The 18,849-nt window shown below is 38.1% G+C and overlaps 1 protein-coding gene across 1 annotated transcript in view; it reads left to right on the forward strand.

Moving 5' to 3' along the window:
- The window catches only part of HS6ST3 (heparan sulfate 6-O-sulfotransferase 3), a 625,872-nt gene that overhangs the window by 554,873 nt on the left and 52,150 nt on the right, over positions 1 to 18,849 (forward strand). The window lies entirely within an intron of this gene.

The following is an 18,849-nucleotide window of genomic DNA, read 5'->3' on the forward strand; positions in this document are numbered from 1 at the left end:
GGGGTCTAGGGTAATGTCAAATTGCTTTCCAATGGGTTGACACTAATTAGCACTTCCTCGTGCAGTGTAGGAAACTTTTCTGTTACTCCACGTACTCTCTGAAACTTGATAGCATAAGGTTCCTTTATTTTTGCCAAATTAGCGAGGATAAAATGGAATCTAGTTATGATCTTGTTTTGTGTTTCTCTGATTAATAGCTGAGTTGAAAATTTTAAATCATCTTTGTTCCCCACTATGTGAGATGTTTATCCACATTTTTTGCTCATTTTTCTACTAAATCATTTGTCCTTTTCATTTTGGCATTTAGGATATCTACACATATTTTAGTTACCTCATCAGTTATATATGTTGTAAATCCTCTCTTCCTTTGTGGCTTATCTTTCACCATTTTTATAATCTCTACTAATGATACAAGTTCTTAACTGAATGTGATTAAGTTTATCTATTAATACCTTTATTTGTGACTGTTAAAAATGTTTTCCAACCTCTATCAGGATAAACATATTTTCCTATGTTTTCTTCTAAAAGTGTTGAAAGTTTGCCTTTTTATACTTAAAACATGGAGAATTGATTTTTTGTGAATGAGATTAGAGGTAGTATTCAAATTTTACTTCTTTCCTCATGTTACCAACCAATTGTCCCAGAACATGTTCTTGAAGAGGCATCTCTGTTCTTAGAGATTTGTGTTGCCATCTGTTTCATAAATCAACTATCTGGTCTCTCTATTCAGTTTCACTGGAGTTTGTTTTGTTTTGTTTTACATATCTTTATAATTATCCTACGGTGTTTTCATCACTCTTGCCTTAAATTGGTCTTGTGGGACAAGTCTTTGCAACTATTCATCTTTTTCAGTAGTCTGTGTCGCCATTTTGCTTTTTTAATGCACATTTAGAATAACCTAGGTAAGTTTCTTTTAAAAAAGAGTGGGATATGGGTCTTTAGATAAATTTGGGGAGAATTGCATCTTATGATAGTGAGGCTTCCTTCCCCTGAACACATTCTATCTCCTCATCTAGTAAGGACTTCTTCAATGTCTTTCAATAAGGTTGTAAAATTGTTTCCATAGTGCCCTATATCTTTTGTTAGATTTCTTGGTGCTGTATATTTCTGTTGCTATTTTAAATGCTATCTTTAAAAAAACCCCTACATTTTCTCAATTGTCACTAAGGGCATATAGATTAAGTGTATTGATCTTATCTCTAGACAGATTGCTAAATTAATATCTCTGAATTACTTTTGACTTTTTTTGTGTAGGTAATGATATTATCTGTGATGAATTTTTTTTGTTGTTTTTCCCATTCTAATTCTTATATTTTGAAATTTGGTTTCCATGTGTTACAACACAAGCAAGAGCCTTGAATACAATCGACATAGAAGCAGATAGTGGCCATACTTCTCTTGCTCTTGATTTTAAAGTAATTGCTTCTAACATTTTAGTTTTAGGAATGTTTTTGATCTAAATTTTTGGAACCACTGTTTTGTTTTTTTGGAACTACTTTTTATTAGGTTCAGGAAGTTCTCTTTCATTTCTAGCTTACGCATTACATTTATCATGAGTAAATCGACTTTATCAATGATTTCTCTTTTAAGAGATTGTATGATTTTTTTTCTTCTTTTATTTATTGATGTGGCTAACTGTATTGAAAGGCTTCTGCCATCAAAACCACCTCTGTAATTTGGGGAATTTTTAAGTGATGAATGGTATTAAATATTGCCATTCTTTTTTTTTTCATCTATTGAGATAGTCATATAATATTTCTTCTTCACTTAAGGTATATATTGAAATATATTGTTCACTCTTTCAAATGGTAAACAAATCTTCTATTCTGTAACAAACCATATTTGCTCATGATGTATTATTATCTTTTTTAATATATCAGGGATTCACTGTCACTTATATGTGAAATCCAACACAGAACAGCAACAACAAAAACAAACACATAGAAAAAGATGAGATTACCAAAGGTTGGGAGATAGAGGTAGGGAAAGTAGAGGATGGTGGTCAAAAGATACAAAGCTCGCATTGTAAGATAACTAAGTGCTGCACAAGATGATGACTATAGTTAACGCTGGCCAGTACTCCACAGGAAAGTTGTCAAGAGGATAGATCCTAAGAGTTCTCGTCCCAAGGAAAAACAATTTTTATTTCTTTTTTTATTGTATCTCTATAAGATGCTGGGCTTGCTAAATAACTAAAATTATAGTGGTGATCATTTCACAATATATTTGCATCAAGCCATTTTGCTGCACACCTGTAACTTACACAGTGATGTAGGTCAATTGTGTCTCGAATAAAACCGGAAGAAAATGAAGTTTGTTTGTATGTAGTGCATGTGTATGTAAACTGATGAGATTGAAGTCACATTGCTTGCAGTTCAAATGCATGGTTAGATATATGCCATCAAATCCAAGTGGAGGAGGTGTTAAAATCTCTAAATATCAACAGTGGTGAGGACACAAATTCAAAACCTCTCACGTTGGATTTGCTCAGCACAGAAGGAAGTGTTTGCCATCATGCCCATCTCTCTCCTAGAGGGTTTCTCTGGAACTCCAGCTGAAGCCTTATTCTCTCTGCTTCAGGTTGTCCTTCCCAGCCAGTGAAGAAAAGTAACAAAAGGCTACACATTGGCTCAGCGGCCTTATTCAAGATTGTTTCCTTTTGGGATAGTAAGGTATATTTATTTGAAGGCCAACCTATTCTTTAACCTCTCAACTCACTGACTCCAAATAATTAGCACTTACTAAATTTGTCCTGTGAGAACTGAACATGTTAGGAGGCTCTGCAAAGCTGACATGTGTTGTGTCTTTCTTCTACATTTCTTTTCTTTATTCCTTGTGTTGTTCTTTCTCTTCTTTCGTGGATCTCCTCTACCAGATGTTTCTGGTCCACCTTCTTCTCATTTCTGTCCTTTAACTTTCAGAAACAATAAAGTAAAAAAACAAACAAAAAGAACAACACCACACTGAGACTGGTTTTGATGTTTTCTCCTTTTATGATCCTTGTTCCAGTAGTGACTTATCTCTTTTTGAGACAAATGATTCACGTATATGAGATTCATTGGAAGTGAAGAGAGTGGGGTCTGATGGCATGGGCAAGCACACTGAGATAAAAATGGGGCCTACTAAAAAAGTTTTCTTTTTTTTTAAGATTTTATTTATTTATTCATGAGAGACACACAAAGAGAAGCAGAGACTAGGCCGAGGGAGAAGCAGGCTCCTTGCAGGGATCCTGATATGGGACTAGATCCCAGGACCCAGAATCATGACCTGAGCCAAAGGTAGATGCTCAGCCACCGAGCCATCCAGGTGTCCCTAAAAAGGTTTTCAAGTCAGTTAATTTTAGAAAGACTAGTTTTTAATATGACGTAAGTATATATATAAAACGAGGCAGTGTGGCCTCGCGCTTGAGAAACCCAAACTACTGTCTCATTCCCCAGCTTTGCCATGAGGAGTGCGAGGACTTGGACAAGATTCTTCATCTCCTTTGTAAGTTGGACATAATAATAGTACCTACTGCCTAACGGTGCTGTGTAAAAGCCTTAACACTTAGAATGTGCTTAGTATAACATTGGACATACAGCAAGCAGTGTATAGTTTCCTAAATAGATGAAATTTAAAAAGTAGATGGGGGAAAAATTAGGAGAGTAGGACAAAGGTCATATTACAACAACATGCTTCTCAAAGATAATTATTCTGGAGTCATCCTGAAATTAGGAAATAAGCAAATTTTCTGGCATGCAGAAAAATAGTAGAAGTGAAAGACATTACAGTAACTTGCAATTATACTTCCAGAATCACAATCATTTGAACTTTAATTAAGAATAGTTCAGAGTATTCTTAATTCAACGTTTACTCACATTTACTTCTTTAGAGTCTGTGGACTTCACACAGTTCTGCTCCTTCTTTAAATATTGTAAAGCCTTTTCTATTGAGTACACGAACAACACTAATTTTAGCTCCAATTGTTATATTTTCAAAGAAGCTAAAAAAAGCGTTTAGCCTGACTGTTTTCAAAGAATGATTCTATAACTAGACACTAGGCTATAGTTTGAAAGTGACTGGTCTTATTAAGAGGAGAGAGAAGGATGGCCTGATAGAAAAGGAAAAGAACAAGTGACGATGATATCTTCTTACACTTTCATCTTATGCCTCCCCAAGCATCTGAAACCAAGTCTCATTACCATTTCTTCAAGCAGATGAAGCAAGTGAGATAGCCAGTTAAAGTGTGCTTTCCAAGGTCATACACCAACTTGCTAACAGACCGATAAAAATCCAATATACTTGATTAGTGTCCGCTGCCCACTCATCTTCCTGGCATCGATTCCATGTGTGATGCGCAAAGGAGATGGGCAGGATGATCTTCTCGGTCTTTCCAACCCTGCCATCTTGCTCAGTGGCTCCCCTTTTGTTCATCACTGATTGCCTCTCCACAAGCTGTCCTTCACACCATCTCCATTCAGGCAAAATTCTCGTGGAGAAGTCAAAATGAGAAGTATGTTCCCTGGCTGGTCTCTGGTGCCACTTTGGCTCTTTCTTACCCTTTGCACACCTCCTGAGGCAGAATTTAAGTCCTCACAAATGTTTTTGGGTTTTGCAGGTTTTTGTTTTATTGATCATTTTCCCCGGGAATGCCTGTCATGTTCACTCTTGGATGGTTTCAGAAGGTTTTGAGGATTTCGTTAATTTTGAATGAGTTTTGTCTTTTTTGAGTTTTAACCCATTGGCCACGACTTTAAACCCCATTGAAAAGAAGGATCTACAAAGGGGCTCCGACCTGTCTGACAGGTAACCACTAGGCATATGAGCCTATTGAAATTGAAGTTGGAACTTAAAGCAACCAAAATTTAAAATTTGTCTCTCAGTTGCACTAACCATATTTCAAGCACATAGTAGCCAATGCATTATCCTTCTCAGCTTCAGCCTCAATCTACCCATCTCTAGAGTGGAAAGACTACTTTAGGTGACTCTAAGATCCCTCCTGCACTAAGCATTCAGTAATTTTTCCACTACATGACTATAAGATGGCTCTGGCACTAATATTCTGTAATTTTTTTCCAGCATTTTTCTTGGGTTTGGCAGTTGTGCCTTGGGTTCTATGGTCAGTGGCTCACTTACTCTGTCTCAGTTTCTTTCTCTTCATCTAGCAAAGTCTACCTTTCTTATATTCACCTTGTATATTGGAACCAAGTGCTTGACAAAGAATATGGTAATGTATTCAACAAAGGCTTTGTGTACTAAATATAGCCTCAGAGTTTTAAAGAGCTTTTTTTTTTCTTTTATGAGTGTTGGCAGCTGTTTTACTATGAAACAGGTCTCAGAAAGAGATGAGGACACATTCTATTTTGAGATAAAAGCTTCATCTGAGATGTAGAAATGACACTGTAATAAATGCTATTATAGTTAATGAAATCAGGGTAGCAACTGATTTTTATTTGATTGTATGAGGCAAATTCTTCCAAATATCCAGGTACACATTCTGAGCATAAACCAGCAGTATTCTATTGTCAATCAATCAGAACTACAAGTTGCTTTCTGTTCTATTCTTTTTTTTTTTGAGCCCTGAGGTTATAAGAAAAAAAGGGTAAGAAAAATAGTTGTTAAAATGGTAGAGATTAGAATTTTCCTTTCCTCTGCTTACTACCTATGTGAAAGGGCAGCAATTAATTATCTACTGAGAAACATTTATGAACCTCAGTTTACAAATGAAAACAAATGATTAAAAAATCATATAACACAAAAGTTCTGTTTATATCCCTTTGAAAAGCAAATGTGACAGTGTGTTGTTAATCTGAATCTTTAAAAAGCAAATTTTAAAACCTTGAACACGGCAAATTTCCAAAGTGTTGATTATAGTGCTAATTGTCTTTTTGCTTGTTATTTCAATCCCTTAACTAGGAAGATTCTTAGCATATGTCTATTTTCCCACTACTTTCTTCAGGCAGAATTTCCCTTAGGTGGAGTTGCCTGACAAAATCATTAAGTAGAAGTTTTATGAGCCTAGGTGGGATAACATTGGGAGATGACTGATTACATGATTGCAGCTAATTGTTTGAGGGACTTGGAAAGTCTCTAACATCTTTAAGGGGAATCCTTCCACTCGTAATCCATCAAAAGAATTACAGCTTTCTCTAAGGATAAGCTTCCTTTGGGGTGTCACCAAGAAATATTTCTGAGGCAACCTTGTACCAGCTTTGGTCTTTTTTATTTTCTGATGAAAATAATCCCCCCTTTGTCACCAAAATACAATTTATGACCATGAGGCCATCCCCTGCTAGGATGTTTGCCCTTCAACAAGATTATTTGAGACCTCTTCTGGTCACATGCTAGAAATTATGTGCTGACTTTGTCTTAGTAGATCCCTACTGACTGAGGTACTTAATATACAGGTGGACCTCACTCCAGCAGTAGCCTGCTTTTTAAATTAATTGTTATGGATAACATACATACATTTATTTGTTTGTTTGTTTTTATGATGGTAAGGATGCTTCACATGAGATCTACCCTCTATTTTTAAGTGTTCAATACCATATTGCTAATTTGAGGCACAGTGTCGTACAGCTTTTGAGCTGAGGTAATCCATGAATGAAATGCCTTAAGCATTTGTAAGTCTAGTGTATTTTTTTGCAGAGTATAATTATTACCCTATTTTTTTAGCATCTATTCATCAAAGGCTTTGAGCAACTTTACTAAGTTGTAGTTAATAAATAGCTATTGACTGTGAGACTGTAGTGATGTCATCATTCCTGGCATCCTCAGCCCTTTGTCAAAGTCCTAACCATGCTCTTCTTATTTCACATCTGCTACAGCACATTGCTAGTTATGTACGGAGTATCCAACAGTTATATTCAATATTTTCAACAATTCATTCAACAAACATTTACCACAAGTGTGGAGCAGAGCACTGTGACAGGTATACACATATGCGCATGTGTGTGCACATACACACACACACAGGCACCCCACCCTTAAGGTTTAAGAAAATGAGGGTCATCTATGTCTTTTTCTATCTGATAAAAGCTCCATCTGCTTGTTTTCATTACCATTATTCTGGGAAAGTGTGTGATATTGAGCAGTTATAAAATGGTGATTTGTTGGAGAGTGGTGGGAATTGCAAAACACCGAAAATGTTGCCCATTTGTAGCCTGTTACACATATTGTGAACTGCTTCCATATTGATCTGACAAAGTCTTGAATTGTGATCCTGAAATCAAGCTGGGTGTGTGCATGCTGTGGCAAATATGGATTTTGATAAAAATTTCTGCCATTGGAAGTCTGGCTACTATCTGCTGGTAAATGGTGGCTGAAGTCAGCCAGGTTCAAGATACCTTGAGTTCTTGGAAGAGGCTAGTATTAAAAATGAGGTAACTTCGTTTTTCTTCTATCTCAATTGGAAACCTTAATATTTTTGCTCTCCTATTTTAGCTAAGGAGGATGAGACCAGGGACTAGAAAGGAAAACCTCTCCAAGGTCATGCCGTACCTTGTTTTGTTTTCTCTCTTCTTACTTAGGCAGATGCAGTAGAGTCTTAGATTTTCATACTCTCCTCCAAGGGCTTGAGAAGAAGGCTGTCATGATTTTTCCAATCACTAGCTTCAACTTCACCTTCTCTGTTTACCTTGCCAATGCTTGGAAGATAGGTCACACTTGCTCTGCATGCAGACCCCACTCTCGACTGACTTTGAGGCAACAGATTAAGAGGAAGGGGGATGAACACTGTCTATGCAAAAGGGAGAATGTTCAGTGTCACTCCCTCAGCTAGTTGACCGTGTAGAAAAGTAATTGCCAACAGTGATTTGGGGCCTGAATTTTGCAGGCAGTGCATTTAAGTACATACATAAGCTTTTCTTAGCAAATGATCACAAACTATGACTATGTCACTTTTGTATTCTTATCTGGCTTTTTCTTCATTTCTCCTCAGACACAGTTGTTTGAGGGAATAGAATTTTAACATGAATACTCAAACTCTATTTCTTGTAGTCTGACTGAAGTGTGATTAAACTCAGAAGAAAATGAATTCCTTCCTGCCACGTAAGCCACAATGCAGGAGGGGGACGAAAAGACTTCTAATACTGCTTTACTTTTTTGGTCCCATGTGCATGTCCTTCGTAAAAGGCAATATCAAACTCTTCCATTAGAATATAAGCAATGCCATTGATCCTATGGACCATTTATATAAAATCTAAAATGCCAGTGATCACATTATGAAGTCTCTAGCATCTGCTTGCTTATACCCACTTTATTCATAGCACAATATTGAGTCAAGAAAAACTCTAGATGGATACTTCAGAAACTTTAGTGAGCAAACACATCACCTGCAGAGCTTGTAAACACAGATTCCTGGGCTCCTCTCCAACAATTTACTAGATTGACAATGGAAAGGATCTGAGAATTTTCAGCTCTAACAAACTGAGGGAATGCTGATGCTGCCAGTCCATGAACCACTTGGAGGAACACTGGTCCTGGCTGAACCCCTCATGATCAAGTACCTAAAATAACACAAGCACATATATTCTCTCTCTCTCTCTCTCTCTCTCTCTCTCACACACACACACACACACACACACACACACAGTCTGCCTTTATTTAAGGCGGGGCACTTGGTAGGTTCATTTCAACAGAGTGGTAACACATCTTCTTTACAAGACACTTCAACTGCCTTCAAGGAAATAGCAGAGTGAGTTAGAGGCCATTAGGATAGACCATTGAGAACATCCCTGACTTTAAAACCCCACACAGAGGAGAAGCCGTTAATGCAGACATCCATTCTGTGCTTACTAGAAACACAGTATTGCTGACACATTGCTTTAGAAGGACCATTTAAAACCTGCAGTCAATCGGTAATTATTGATATTTATTACTGCTCTGATGAAACCCCCAGCATATATTTACTTTCTAAGGATCGGTAATAAAATCAGATAAACTGATAAACAATTAGTCATTTGGGAGACTTTCTTCCTGTTTAATTTGTTTCTCACTCCTATCCTCTCCCTCTGTGTATATATGTTATGTATATATGCATTTGTATATGTGTAGTATATGTGTATTATATTGTGTATCATTATATACGTATAGATATATAATATAGACAGACATTTCTATTGTTTTGAATAGAATTTATTATATAGGACATATATTTTATATATGGGTTTGAATATAATTCTGTAATATTATGTATGTGTATATATATATATGTTCTAGTTTTGCCAGCTAAGTTATGAGGGAGAAATAAATTATTCTCTCTACTCTATCCCTTTCTTATTTGGAGCAATGCAATTATATGATTAAGTTAATTATGCTAGCAATTATAAAGGATCTAGTTATTTGGGAACAGTTATTCAGAATGAATTGTTCCTTAATGCCTGTACACATGGATTGGTTTGATGGGAGAGTGGGAAGTCTGTAGGTCAGTACTATATTTCTTGTTGCATTTTGCTGTCAGGGGCTTTCACTCCTGCCCTTGAAGGGCTGAGAAGTACTGGATAAACCACATTATGCCAGTCCTTATCTTTCTTATGGGTATTAAGGACAGATATTCTCATTAACTCTCAGCTTGTGAATTATGGGCTAGCCATTTACTGTACAGAATAATAAATTGTCCAGAACTGTGTGTGCACAAATCTATTGGCTCTACATATTGGCTTTCCTGCCCAATGCAGTTCAGTTGTTTGTAGAAGCCAAACTGGAACTACAATGGATGAACTTATTAATTGAAATGGATCCTGATTGTGCTTTTTTGGCATTTAACAATTCTCAAACAATTTTTTTCATGTAATTTTAATAATAGCGTATTCTTACTTTGTAAATGACCAGAAACTTAGACAAATATAAGTCAGACTTAATACTTTCATGTTTTACTTACATACCTGCCTTACAGAAGTAAGAGGTGTTTTTTTTTATTTTACATTTATTTATTTATGAGAAGCACAGAGAGAGAGGCAAAGACATAGGCAGAGGGAGAAGCAGGCTCCCTGCAGGGAGCCTGATGGGGACCCGATCCCAGGACCCCAGGATCACGACCTGAGCCAAAGGCAGATGCTCAACTACTGAGCCACCCAGGTGCCCCAGAAGTAAGAGATTCTTGATTGGACATCATATTTACATCATAGGAGTAGTGATTTTTATAAGACAACAACTTGCCTGCCACAATATGTTGAAAACTATAATGCAAAACAAAGAGCCTATGATGTTCTTGCTGGGGATGAAATAAGAGATATTAGGGGAAAAATAGTGGATTCTGTGGCAATGTAAATATTCAATAGATTGGTATTGAATTATGGATTGATGAATTATTGTGTCATAACTATCAGAAATCAACAGAAGTTTGAAATAGTACTCACTTGTGAATCGGGATCTGAGGTCATCAGCTAGGGAGCCTTTCTCAGGTATTCTGGTCACGCCATCAAGAGAAGACTGGATGAGGTTACACATACTTGATCAGTATGTCTCTGAAGGGAAGGCAGTGCTATAGATGGTAGTTAATCCATTGGCAGAATGGCTGGTTACATCAGCAAATTCAATGATACATATACACTTCCCTTTTAGAAGGTTTGCATTATGAAATGACTTTCATTGGTATGTGTTTTAACTAACCATGAGAAATTCAAAGAGGATTTTCACTTTTACGAAAGAAAAGGCCAAACACAGAAATAGGTTTTGCAGTGAGCATCTAAGAAGGCAGCATGCACCCTGAGCAGGAAGCCAGTGTGGCACCACCTAGCTACTTTCCTGGGAACCAAACTCAGCTTCTGGGCATCCAGCCGCCAGAGCTTTGAACCTGTGTCTGTGAGTATCTATGCTTTATCTCTACTTATTTTGTGGATCCATTTGCAAGATATGCACTATAGTATCAGAAAAGCTTAAGAGAGGTGATTTTTCAGATCCAAGAATGCTTAAAATTTTTCCCATAGACATTAGTGGTAATTGCTTCTTCATTTTAGGTCATTTTTGCTTGTGAAAGTTTTCATAGGAACACCCTACTTTCAGATAGGGAGGGGAACCTGTTCATTGAAAGTAAGAGTTAGTTTTTTGAAAGAATTTGAGAAACTTAGGTAATCATTCTAATGAGATAATCACTCAACTATTCACAGAAGTATAAAATAAGCAGACCAAAAATGGCTGAGGAATGAGGAGAGAAGAAACCTAATGATTCCAGCTCCAAATCCCAGAGAACGTAGTGTGCCTTTTAGGAATGTTGCAATAAACAAATGTTCATTGCTTCCTCTATTAAGGTGCCAAGTCTCCCAAGATGTTGGCAGCTTTGTCCTGTTACACAGAAGACATTCCATCTTCTCCCACGTAGTTAGAGAGGCTGGGGCTTTTGATACTCATAGCCCCAACTTGACTAAAAATGTCTCAAGATATTAGGCATCAACCTTAGACAAGACTACCAGAAAGTACAATTTATATACTTTGTATAGCATGTGTGTGTGTGTGTGTGTGTGTGTGTGTGTGTGTGTTTTGCAAGGAGGCCATCTTGCCTTTAACTTCTGCTTCCAAAAGGATGGGCAATGAACAGCAATGGTGAAGTACTAGCTATGCAATACCACAAGTCTATAGGGTATAATCATGACAAAGTTTAGGCTTCTTATTCTGTTCCTTGTATTTTTATTCTTCTTTCATATTTGGTGGAGTCTTTATTGTTTGTTTTATTTCTTTGGTGTTTGGCTTTGCTAAGGGTTGACAAGGGAAGACTGTTGGGTTCACAGCATAAGCCAGACTTGTAAATGGACAGTAGCACACATCTGCAGTCAAGATATTGGTGCAGTCCACTCTCCTAAAGTGAGAGGGACCCAAGATGGAAGTGAAATTCAGCAAGACTATCAGATTTGGTGCTATTTAGATCAGGTGCTGCTGGCCCCCTACCCATCCCCAATCTGGAGATTCACTGAGTAGAGGTAAAGGTTTGCCTTATTTTCATAGGATTTGTGAGATGCCTAACCCCAGCACATATCAGAACTATGGATGGTAGATTCCAGTGCTCTTCTCTAGTCTAAGGAAACATAGTTAAAGGAAAACAAGGAGAGCAATAATATGTTTGTAAGAGGAAGAAAATGGACCTCAGAGAAAAAAAAAGCCATGTGGTTATTGACCCATGGTCGTCAAACACTCAGAATATTGTAATATAAAAATATTTATAATAAATAGAAATAGAAATTAAAAATTCTGTGTTGGAGTTAAATATTGAAAAATTGTCCTCAGGGCACAGGTATGAGGAAATAAAATGATATTTATTAAGCATCTTCTGTGGGCCATGCATGGTGCCAGAAAGCAGCAAGTTATACAGGTGTATCATTAAATTATATAGGTACATTAATATTTATGAATAGGCATGGAATTCAATAAGAAGAGCATACCTCCAAGTTATGGTTGGCAAAAGTGTGGTCCTCAACACTCCCCCCTTACCCTCCAGAGTAGACTGTGGTCTCGAATGCTATCTTGAGAAGTTTGGCATTTGTTCTATAGGAATGGGAGAAGGTTGGATGAGAATTCCTTCTGTGGGAATGGACACAGAACTCACTTTGTGGGAATTTGTTATATGGGAATGGAATGTTACTGGAACTTCTTGAGGTAGTCAACAGCTATATCAAAGTTGCATATTGGAAAGATTGTTCTGACAATAATGTGAAAAATGCATCTGAGCTTAGAGATCATTTTGGGAGAAGACAACAAATTGAGGACTTGGATATTTTGAGTGTGAGGAGCTAACAGAACATCTATGCAAGGATAAATGTGATCATTGTTGAAAGTGCAAGAGGAAAATAAAGAGGTAAAGAGAGATGAAAATGTAAAGTAGTGGGATTTGACCCCAAGATCAAGCAGGTATATTTCCTTTATTTAAAACCTCTGATCTTACACTGTTTTGTTTTTTTGGGGGGTGGGGGAAGGACACTTGAATCCTTGTCTAGCTCACTAAGATTGCAATTCAAGTGGAAGTAGTGGGAAGAAGCCAAGATGAATCATAACTGCAGGCCTCAATGACCTATTGTCCAGTCACAGAATGAAAATGTGGTTATTGGAATGTATTGCTGAATAACATGATTCATTCTTAAAAGCCTGTGCTTAGAGCAGGAGACTAAGGCAAAGAATTAGAACCATGAGCTCAGAAAGCAGAATGGGCAGAGGGCAAGCATGGAGACTGGTCTCAGTGGCAGGCATGGAGCACAGTTCCTGAGACGGGGCTCAGGTCTCGAACTCTAGCAGCTAGAACTTAGGGAGGATGGGTATACCAAGCAGAAGAAGTAAATAGCCATCAAGGAAGAGAAAATGGATAGTAGAGATTAAGGATCCATGCAGAGGGTTGACACAACATAGATAGAAAGCAACAGTAGATACTGTAGACACTGTATGCCAAGTATTTGCTTCCACTCAAGTTGGGGACAATTACCCTGCATTAGTAAGAACCAGCAGCCTTAGTTGGACCACCCAAGTCTTATAGAAAGAGGTAATAGGAGGCAAAGATCTGGACAGGGCAGTTTTGACACATTCATTCCGGATAAGAACTCCATTTCGGGGGGTAAGAGAGAAATAATCTTCCTTAATTCCTCCCCCCTTCTCTTAGTCCAAAGCTTATAAGTCTTAGCCTTTGGGTGGGAGGCGATTTCAGAATGGAGCGAATGCTAGAGACCCACTCCTCACAGAACTACAGAGGCTCGCGAACCCTGGAATATTTCCCATCACTATGACGGTTCACAGAGTCCCCTCAGAGTGAGAACTCTAGTCCGGATGAGAATAAGTCAGCTCTTCTGCAGCACCCCCTACCTTCTCTGGGGAAAAGTTACAGGCTCTGTCTCCCTACGTTAGTGTACATAGAGCAGATGGAAGACAAGGGTGGGGTTGAGCTGTGTCCCCACCTCTGGAGTGTTCCTAGCTGCACATCTATGTATGCGAACGCTGATTCTGGCAGACTGACAGTCTTAACTGGGAAGTGAGGGGAAGGAAGAGAGATTAATCACAGCACAATAAAACAGTAGCAGCAGCAACAACAGCAACTACCACCAAGTCCTACAGGCCTGTTAAGTACCAGCCAATATAGGATACACTTTACCCTGCTAAATAAACATTACTACAGCTAATTTGCTGATTAGGAAGTAGTCTGGAGGCGTTTTGACTATCTTGAGGTAGAGAGCTATGTCTGTTTCACATGAGGAATTCTTCCTTCCACACCTATGATTCCTGCATGTTGCTTGTAGGGGCAGTCTTTTCTTTCTGCACTTTATAGAGCAAAACTTAGTCTTAATATGTGAGAATTTTCCTATTATATGTCAGTTGCCAAGCTAAATAAAGACCACCACGAGTGCATAAATGCCTCTGTGAGAACTAGGAAAAGGCACTCCTTCTTCCAGGTGGATGCTGCCCAATGCCAGGACACACAGCTGTGCAAGTGAAGCATGGGCCAGATTTCAGCCCCCTTATCTCTTGGCCGGATGCCCTTGTGCAGTGAACAACCTACCTAACTGTACATAGTAGCCTTGAGCCAAATTCTCCCAAATGCTATCAGAGGTGAAGAGCTAAGGACAAAGCTTTGTTCTCAGGAAAAGCTGTCATGTATTCATAACAGTTTCTCAGTGATCTTGATATTCAGTAGCTGTATCTTTTTTAAACAAATTGCTCTGGAAGTTTACTCTTTTGAAAAAGCATACACTATAAAAATGGAAAGATAAAACTCTCAACAGGAAACCAGAGAAGATCATAACTCTGCTGCAGTTCAGCAAATGAAAATATATCAATAATGAGATGAAGCCCAATTCAAAACAACTTATGTTGTCTTTGGGCCTCAAAAATAATCTCTTTCCCATTATTAGGGAAAACGTGAACCTTTTTTTCATTTCTCGCAAATCCAAATCTTGTTTTCAAGAGATGATCATGTTTAGCTAAAATTGCTTCCACTTAGCTATTATAGTGGAATGACAAATATGTTATTGTTGGTGTTTATTGGCATTATTATTAGTCAGTTGTCAAACCTTGAAGGAAAAATCATGGACTAAAACCCTGAAAAAGTAATCTTATTTTCATAAATATGTTCCCAAATAATTATCTCGTGTCCAATATCCACAGAGCCTTAATATAAACTTCTCATGTGGAACAGGAATGGTTGTAGATAACTTAGAAATCTGTTAGGGGAAATAAATAGAAATTTAAGGCATGTTTTGTGATATATTAGCATCCATATTGCTTGTGAACTTTCGCTTGTCTCGGCTACACTGTTTTTTCTAGAGTCTGATGCTTTTCTTCGGAGAACACAATCAAGTTACCAATCTAGCCCTGATCCTGCCCCAAGTTTCCTTTGATGATATATGCTAATGTTCAAGCGAAGGCCATTGAATTATTTAAGAAACTGAAGGCAGTAAGATTATCCCAGAGTTACGGATTGCCAATTTTCGCCATATTCTCCAAAATGGTTGCCATGAACATGTCACATAATTGCCAGATAAAATGAATTTTCTATGTTCCTATTAAGCTTTAGTGTCTCTCCTTGCACATGGATGTGTGGCCATGAGCTGCTGGGCGGCCATTGGCCAACTCTAAAATGATGGATATACAAAGGGAGATTTGGAATTTGGGAAGCTTTGTTGAATAAGGCTAATCTGATAATTCACTTAAAACCACTTCTTCTTAGTGGAGAGTGGGGAAGCCCTCCAAATACCTCAATACTAAAATTTCTGGGTTTCTATGGTGAAGGGAGAAAAAGAAAACACACAGAAACTCTCTATGGTAGGAAAGATAAGCTCTGATAAAGGCCAGAGTTGCTCCTCTGTGAGAACAGACAGAAGCACCAGACCCAGAATAATTTATAAGTAAGCTGAGTAAATTATTTCAAACCATGTGCTCAAATGGGGACAAAACAAAATGTATCATTTGTCAAAGGAACAAATAAGAGTCTTAGGTGGGTACGTGGTTATGACACAAAAATATAAAAACAATGTGTGGCCCTGAATGAGTTCTTACTGTCAGTACACAAAGGGTCACTTCTTTCTTAGGAACTAATGGCTATAGCTAGTCTTTGGGATCCCGACCTGGCCTGATTTGTCTCCATAATGGGCCATGACTCTGCCTCCCTTACCTTTCATCCCATTTGGACATCAACACCCTGCCAGCTACACATCACACAGGCTGGCTGAAGTTTTCATTTTTTATCCCAATATTTTAGTGTTCTACAGACTGTAGCAATCTCCCTCATGTTTGATCTTGTCTTCATTTCTTTCTCTGGGTTTGAAATTCAAAACAGTTTCTATTTTTCTAGTAAACTGTGAATCCCACAACCAATTACTACCAGCATGCCCCATAACTATGGGGTACTAGACATGTCAAGGTATTTCTTCTCTCTTGCGAAAGGATGAAGAAGCTCTGAGGGGCTTGAGCAATGATACCTCAGTTTATGGACAGGATGGAGCCAGTGAATCTTGGCAAAGCAGTTTGAGACAATATAAAGCCATTCCTTTTGGTGCTAGTGGCACAGTACTTAGCCCTGCGAACTCAAATAGGAAGAAGAGACATGATGAAACAGAGCCCGGGTGTAATATGTGGAAGAACTTTGCATCACAAGATCACATTAAAGCTGTTATTGATTGGAGTGAGAAGAGGGTGCCTTAAAATCATCATATTTGTTGTGTCATTGATCCTCACTCTAAATTCCCACTATGCAACACCCTAGCACTTACAAAGAGCTTGATGACAACACCCCAAGAAAGAAAGCCTCAGTAGCAAAAGCAGAGGATGGCCAGGCCCTGGAGGCCTCCTAAACCTTAATATTTTCAAGCTTTCCCTGCTGTGATCCTTTGATGAATCACTAGTGGGAGATTGGAGACTGAGGCCAAAATTTACTTTCCTGCTGAGAAGAAAGGGGCTTTGATATGAATAAATAGGCAGCATATTTATCTGTATTGATATCTGCTTTATCTCCTCATGAGGATCTGGTGAAAGATTAATGGTGGTAATGAAAACTCTTTGGAAATGATTATGACCTGCTCAACTGACCTGTGTGGTAAAAGTCAGTGCTTTGGGAAGTGGAGTTAGCAGATGTGGCACAGAGCAGGAGAAAAGGGAAGGAGGGTCCATTTGCTCTCCAGGAAATGAGCTTTTGAGATTTGTAATTTTTTAATTTTTATCCGTTTACTTTTGTTTCTTTTGCCAAAATTCTGTCAAGCATTATTTTGTCATGCTGAACTATAGTATGATCTATACATCTACCTTCAACGTCGCAGGACAGCATTCAGCTAATGCACGATTATGTTATTCTTGCTCATGGACAGATAAAGTAAGGTGGCTTTGCTTAGAAAGCAGTAGAGAATGGATTTCTATTTCAAACAACTGATTGATGGGCTAAAAAACATTGCTCAAAATGCATTTTATAGATGATACACATTATACTAAAGAACCATAAATTAGATGCCTCAAATTCAACATGAAAACTAGAGCTTTATCAATTGACTGAATTAGCTAGATTTGATTCTTTAATTCTGTTGTACCCTCTATCAAGCCAATCCTCAAGGAAGTGATAGAAATACTGTTTCATGCAATGAAACCATAAAATTTGCCTAATAAAAAGATAACAAGGAGTGAATGGTTTTGATACAGAGTTCAGTATTTGGGAAAGCTCTTTTGTATATCTGTGCTGTGACTCTAGAAAGAGCACCCCAGGAATTTGTCGGTGATTGAGGCAGTTTGCAAGAGAGATGGATGCTCACTTATACCAGTGAGAAAGACTATGCCTTTGATCAATGTGGGCTTGATTATGGAGTTTATAACCATAATGAGTCTCAAAAATAATCTAATCTATCGCAGTTGAAGAAACTACTGAGATCCGTGATGGTCACGTTTTCGTGTGCTACAAAACTCAGTCCCCTGAAATTGGTTTAACCTAATACAATCAGTTGTGATCTACCAACACAGCCACTTCATATGGTTCACCCAAATTGAATCTGAGCTGCAAATGAGCAAAGAGGGCAGAAACCAGAGGCTTTGACTGTCCTAGTGTGTGAGAACTTGCTAAGATTCCTTCCAAGATCACAGAGTTCAACAAAAGATAGAATGGCAGGAAAAAAGAGAGAAGCTCACACAAACAGAAAAGCAATAAAGAGACACACATGCATAGAGAAAAAGAGACACAATGAAATAAAGGAAGCTCATGTCTCATTGAGCACCTGCACAATTCTAGACACACACATACATACATACACGTATGTATATTTCTCACAGAAGTATTATTCTGTAAGTATTGCTCCCATTTGACATACGCAGAAACTGAGATTTAGAATTAAAAGAATTTTCCAAAGGCTCCATTAATAACATAGACCAAATCATGGCTGTTCCCTTGCTTAAAAAAACAAAAACAAAAACACAAAAACCAATGGCTGCCCATTGCAATGAAAATCAGCCAGACTGAGTGGCTCAGTTGGTTAAGTGGCTGCCTTTAGCTCAGGTCATGGTTCTGGGGTGTTGGGGTCGAGCCCCACATCAGGCTCCCTGCTTAGAAGGGGGTAGTCTGCATCTCCCTTTCCCTCTGCCTCTCTCTTTCATGCTCTCTCTCTCTTGCTTATCTCTCTTTCTCTCTCTCAAAAATAAATAAAATATATTAAAAAAATCAGCCACTGTGTACTATGGTCCTTTGGGGCTCCATGACGAGGCAGCTTCTGTCTCCTCTCCTCCTGCCCCAGCGCTCCTAGACATCTTTACTGTTCTCTGAATACACCAGAGACTTCCCCCTCTGCTCTCTTAACAGTCTATAGCCATTTTATTTATCTACTCTTGTGTTTATCTGCTAACTGATTGAATTCGTCATGAGATTTTAAGTTTCTTATTGTCAAAACACCTATTTTATTTGCCCTTCTATTTCTAGAACCCAGCACATAC

Source organism: Nyctereutes procyonoides, unplaced genomic scaffold, assembly GCF_905146905.1.
Source record: "Nyctereutes procyonoides isolate TBG_1078 unplaced genomic scaffold, NYPRO_anot_genome, whole genome shotgun sequence".
Lineage (NCBI taxonomy): Eukaryota > Metazoa > Chordata > Mammalia > Carnivora > Canidae > Nyctereutes > Nyctereutes procyonoides.